At 45.5% G+C, this 5,856-nt stretch overlaps 1 long non-coding RNA gene across 1 annotated transcript; it reads right to left on the bottom strand.

Moving 5' to 3' along the window:
* Positions 1-286: 286 nt before the first annotated feature.
* LOC121135702 lies at positions 287-5,558 on the bottom strand. Its single transcript, XR_005872796.1, has 3 exons — positions 5,408-5,558; positions 3,346-3,524; positions 287-3,124 (listed from the first exon to the last, which is right to left on the bottom strand). It is a non-coding gene; the product is annotated as an uncharacterized LOC121135702 (long non-coding RNA).
* Between the last annotated feature and the right edge of the window lie 298 nt (positions 5,559-5,856).

The raw sequence follows: 5,856 nt of genomic DNA on the forward strand, positions 1-5,856 counted from the left end.
GAGGGTATCGGGCAGAGGCTGGAAAAGTGGCTCAGAGACTCTTATGGCAAGGGATTGAAGTGGGAAAGGTGATAACTCACATAGGCATGATAGATACACTGATGAAGTCGTGGAACTGATCTCCAGGCAAAGTGTGGAAAATTGCCGGTGATCATTAGATCAAAAGGACTATGGGAACTTGACATTAGAAAGGGCTCCGTTCCATTTACAAGGAGAATCGTCAAGGGAATGAGAGACTAGAGCTTGCCAGGGTGGGAAACTGTTGTCCTAACTCTCTCAAGCCAGTAAAAGAAGCTCAAGATAAATGCAAAATCATAGGTATGAGCGTGGCAATTTTTATTAGTACAATTGAAGAATTAGCTCAGTACCCATTAAATGCTCTCAACTGGAAAGAACTTTTAGGACAATTTGGGTTACTGTCCCTGAGGTGGTTAGTTTTCATTGTAAAGTTTTCACAATCAACCATCACCTAGGATGACAGAGATTGTATGGACCAGGTTGGCCTGAGGATGTGTCTGTGGGAATTACCTTGATTATGGTAATTGAGACAGGAAAACCTGGCCACTGTAGGCAGCATCATTCCATAGGCAGAGGATCCTCAGCTGTGTAAGAGTGAGGAAGACTATCTGAGCACTAGCCTGTATGCATCAATTCACTGCCCTCTGCTCTTGACCGTGGATGCAATGCCATTAACCCCTTCGACTTCCTGCTGCTGTGACTTCCCCACAGGGATGGATGGCACCTGGAACTTGGAGTCAGTTAAAACCTTTCTCCCATACATTGCTTCTGTCAGGGTATTTTATCACAGCAACAAGAAACAAAGGTAAGACAGCACCTTAATAGCCTAATAGAACCAAAAGAGCCTCCTGTCTGTGATCAGTCCAGTCCCCCAGTCCGTGGTATGGCCTCACACATATTTTGGTGGGCCCTCCTCTTTTAATTAATCATTTCTAGAAATGCACTCAGAAATCCAGGCAGAGTAGCGCATAGCCAATTGTGTAGGTGATTCTTAATCAAGGTGAAAGTGATGATCAATAATCAGAGGTTTGTTCTGTCACTGTCCCTGTCTCCTTGCATTTTTGCTGCCTCTGTGGTTTCTATCCCCAAGTCAATGAATGAGGAAATTTTTTATCTTTTGTTATTGCTGTCACAACTTCTTAGAAGGAAATTAACAATGTGTTGGTAGATCGCCCTTGTCTTGTTGGCTAGATGCTTAATTTCCGATTATATTGTTCTTTCAAACCAAAAGAGATGGATATCTAATAGTTAAACGCAAACCAACAATGGCAACCCCAAGACCCTGGAAAAATACACTGTAAGGAAAGAGATTCAAGCAGTCAGTATCCCAGGATTCCAAGGTGGGAGGCTGATGGAAAGGATGCTCTCCAGTGACGTGTTCTGCAAAACTACCTCTTGGGAGCTGACAGTGAGGGGCTCACCTGAACAGTGGTCTGCACACGTGCAAACAGCTCAGGGCCTTGCCGTTGCCCCCCCAATGCCAAACTCTGCTAATCAATGCCTTCATTTCCCAAGAGCAACACCTGGCGTGCAACCACCGGTAACACTGAAGTCCAGAAAGGCAGACTGCCTTTCTAAACTGAAGGAAAAAAGTTTTTGTTTGTTTGTTTGTTTTCCATCTCTGTAGTCAGAGGCAACAGACTTCATGAGTTTTGAACAGCACAAGGCTCAGAGAAATATCGCTTTCCTTTCTTATTTGAAACAGGAACTACCAGACAAAAATAAGTATAAAATGTTTACAATAGAACTACTTACTTTTCTGGCTCAGAATATAAAAACTATTTAACAAAAATTGTAATAATAACACTTCATAATAAAAGTCGCTAGCCTGTTTCAGAGACTAATCATGCTTTCTGACCCTGCCAGGGAACCTTATTAACTGGAAACGTTAGCTACCGTAAAGGCAATTTTTGTGCTAAGTAGTTTTTTTCAATATTATAATCCAACGGAGTTGTTCAAATTAAAGGTTTTTTTGTTGTTTTTTTGTTTTTGTTTTTTACAAAACTACAAGGAGTATGCAATGTGATCTTGTACTTGGAACACACTTTTAAGCCTAATGTAATTGACAATTGAACCAATTATATTCATATCAAGCTAAAGACACTTTGCCAACTAACGGACTAAAATCAGACTGAAATGAAGGACATTTGATATTCCTCGACTGTCTTTGAGAAGCATAGACGAAGGTCACTTACTTTCTCATTAAGTATTCCAAACCAGATCAGGTCTGGTCTTTCAGCCCTCACAGCATCTGTTTGCAGTCAGTTAACTGGTGGTGTTTTTTTGTTTTGTTTTGTTTTGTTTTGTTTTGTTTTTTCCGAAACAACGAAGTTCATGTGGAATGTTTCACTTGGTTTGACAGTGTCAGAAGATCTGTGGATAGCATCCTCACAACCCCTTGTGTTAACAATGATCAGTGACTGCTAGCCTCAGGAAGGGCGTGCTCCCCACAGCAAGTCAGTGCTCCCCACAGCAAGGCAGTGCTCCCCACAGCAAGGCAGTGCTCCCCACAGCAAGACAGTGCTCCCCACAGCAAGGCAGTGGTCCCCACAGCAAGGCATGCTCCCCATAGCAAGGCAGTGCTCCCCACAGCAAGGCAGTGCTCCCCACAGCAAGGCATGCTCCCCCTAGCAAGGCATGCTCCCCCTAGCAAGGCAGTCGTCCCCACAGCAAGGCAGTCCTCCCCACAGCAAGGCAGTGCTCCCCACAGCAAGGCAGTGCTCCCCACAGCAAGGCAGTGCTCCCCATAGCAAGGCAGTGCTCCCCATAGCAAGGCAGTGCTCCCCATAGCAAGGCAGTGGCCCTCGGCCCTTGCTGAGACGCCTGTCAGAGTGCAGTCCAAGAACGGAGCCCTGTGAGATCTCTGGGTGCTTGTGAGAAAACTCCGGAAAAACAAGACAAGTGTCCTCAGTTTCTTCTACATCCGGAATTGCTCTTGGACTGTGCTTTTGGGACCCTCCCAGGTGTGGCAGGTAGGAGTGAGTTTACTTCAGATTATTCATTGCAACTGGCTGTCGTGACTTGTTATATGCCTCTACGGAAAACACGTTTCTGCCAGGCTCAGCTTGCCCGCCACATTGGTGGCTTGTCCTTCGGATTGGCCATCCTAAGAGCAATTACAATAGCCTGTGGTTAGCACAGAGTAATGATCACTGAAACCCAGCGATAACTGTAGCAGCCATGTGCACGAATCCCTCTGCGGAGCACCGTGAGAATTTAATGCCCCCAAGCAGCCACCCTGGCCACCCACACAAAAGAGCGTTCTTTTCCCAGCGGGGCAGAGGGTGGGTCTGAGGGTCTCTCCGGGCCCTGTGGAAGACACTGTACCTCTGAAAAGGAAGTGCCTTTGATTGCGTCATTTGTATCTGAATCCCAGTAGCCTGAGAGCCCTCTAGCCTACCCATCCGCAGCCACATTGTGTATGGTTTGTGGGACGGCCGGGCTTATACCCACTCTTCAGCTGGTGTTTAATTTTGTTCTTGCTCCTCATGGCCATATTATTTTTCCTGAACAGATTCAAGAGAAAAGGAGAGGATGAATAGAGATGAAATCCGTGGTGCGGGGAGCCCAAGCGTCCACAGGAGACTGAGTCCGTGGCGTTGACGCGCCCACTAGAGAGACGCTGGGTTCCTGTATGGCTGGTGGTCCTCTTCCCCTGTGTGACCCTGCTCTCTGAGAAACTTTACACACTAAAGAATTCCACTCAATTTTGCGTCCTTCCTGTAGACACAAACGTTTCTATGACAGAAATTTCCCTTTTGCCTATTTTTCATCTTATTCCAAAGGAGAATTCTACAACCAAAAGCAATAATCACAAAATGTCTTAAAATATTAGGTCAGATATTTAAGAATTAACAATTAATAACAAGTAAGATAAAAAAAAAAAACCAGCCACAGGTCTCTAGAGACAGACAGGGGATGGGGGAGAGAGCTTGAGAACGTAAAAATTCAACTTGTTGCTAACAAGCTGTCACAAAAGGAGCAAAACCAGGAGTTTGGCCAACTCGTGAAATGGCAAGCAAAGATTAGCTGTCTGGCTTTATCCACTGGAACTCTGAGGAACTAATGCGAGTCCCTCCCACACACGGCACAGTCTGCTCTGGCCTGATACCAGCACACTGGAAAGCAGTATTGCATTCTGAGAACTCTGGCACGCTACGACTGGACACATACGGTGAAGAGACGCCTGCTCGTTCAGCTCTGTGCCAGCAAGCGAGAATCCTAGGCGTCTGGAATGAACCAGGCCCACGCCTTTGTAGCTGCTGAGAGGGAGCTGTTTGCATGCCGCTGGTGTGGTTTTGGTGCATGGCCTCTGGAATGATGCCCTCACATTTGTACATCAGTCTGGTTATGAACAGAATGGAGACTTTAGACAATTTCTAATCATTCTCCTTTTCTAATAAAACTGAAAAAATTCTTAAAACTGTTATTTTATATTTGGAGTTTGTGATGTGTTGGGACCCCAACACCACCACTATGGATATGTTAAAATTATAGCCCTATTGTCTCAGAGTGTGAACTTGGAGATAGGATCCTGGCAGACAAGGTAAAGGATAGACCTACACTGGAGTTGGGTGGGACCCTGACCCAATAGAACTTTATTTAAGAAAATTTGGCAGACAGACACAGAGAGAGAGAGACAGAGAGACAGAGAGAGAGAGAGAGAGAGAGAGAGAGAGAGACAGAGAGAGAGACAGAGACAGAGAGAGAGAGAGAGAGAGAGAGAGAGAGAGAGACAGAGAGAGAGACAGAGAGAGACAGAGAGAGAGACAGAGAGAGAGATCAGAGAAATGCAGCAGAAGCCAGGGGAAGCCCAGACTGCTGGGCGCTTGAGACTCTTCGGACAGGAGCGGTTGCAGCCCCTGAGTAGCAGACTTTTAACCCAAGATGGGGGGGGGGGGCTTTCCTGCAGAGTGCATCTCCATGAGCCCACCCCGGATCAGAACCCTTTTTCATTTCTTTCCTCAACTTGCTCCGAATCTCTTCGGTGTCACGAATTGCTGTCATATGCAGCATACGTGTTTGGGATTGTGGGGAGAAGGACTCTTCTACATCAGCTGTCAGTCAGATTCCCCAGGGTCAAGTCGTAGTTTCCAAGAGCACGCAGACCACTGTAACCACGGAAGGATCGCCTACGCAACCGTTTTCCGATCTCTCAAACATTAGCTTTCCGTTCTCTTACCTAACAAAACTAGGTTGAAGGATGCTGATCAGCTTTTCAACTGCACTAAGTCTTTTGTGTTTTTTAGTTTAAAAAAAAATCTTGACAATGTAAACCAACTCCGGAAGTGAGTTTAGAAAAGCTCACGCCCATTTAAACATGCCAATGTGAACTCTGCAAACCCCCAGGGCACCCAGGACTAGGGTAGTGCTGGGCTCTTTGAGTTACCTGCCACACTCTATGACTTTCAGGTGACATCATGTCTGCCCGTCATTCATTTCAGCAAGTGACAGAAACGCCGTCAGCACCACCTCAAGCTGATCTGCACAAACAGCTTTTAAATGTAGACTGCTCTCAAACTATAAAAAGTCGGAGAGTCAAAGAGGTTAATTAAGGTCCTTGAGCTACTTATTCACACCGAGCATTTATGTTTTGACCCCTGACCTCCGAGGATTCTGGAAGTTTACCTTGCTATTTCCATCAGTCAGATTTGTGAGTCTGTCAGTTGTAAACACACAAGTACAAGGAGGGGCTTTAAAATATCTATTTATGATGAAAATGCTTTGTTTGGTCAATTTTGGGACTAATCTTAGGAGACTTTAATATTATCATAAAAGAAAGACCAGTACATCTCTGTGGATAACTGTGAAGCTGGATCGGGTATCAAAACGCCTTCT

The sequence above is a fragment of the Mesocricetus auratus genome, unplaced genomic scaffold (assembly GCF_017639785.1).
Source record: "Mesocricetus auratus isolate SY011 unplaced genomic scaffold, BCM_Maur_2.0 Super-Scaffold_100041, whole genome shotgun sequence".
Taxonomy (NCBI): domain Eukaryota; kingdom Metazoa; phylum Chordata; class Mammalia; order Rodentia; family Cricetidae; genus Mesocricetus; species Mesocricetus auratus.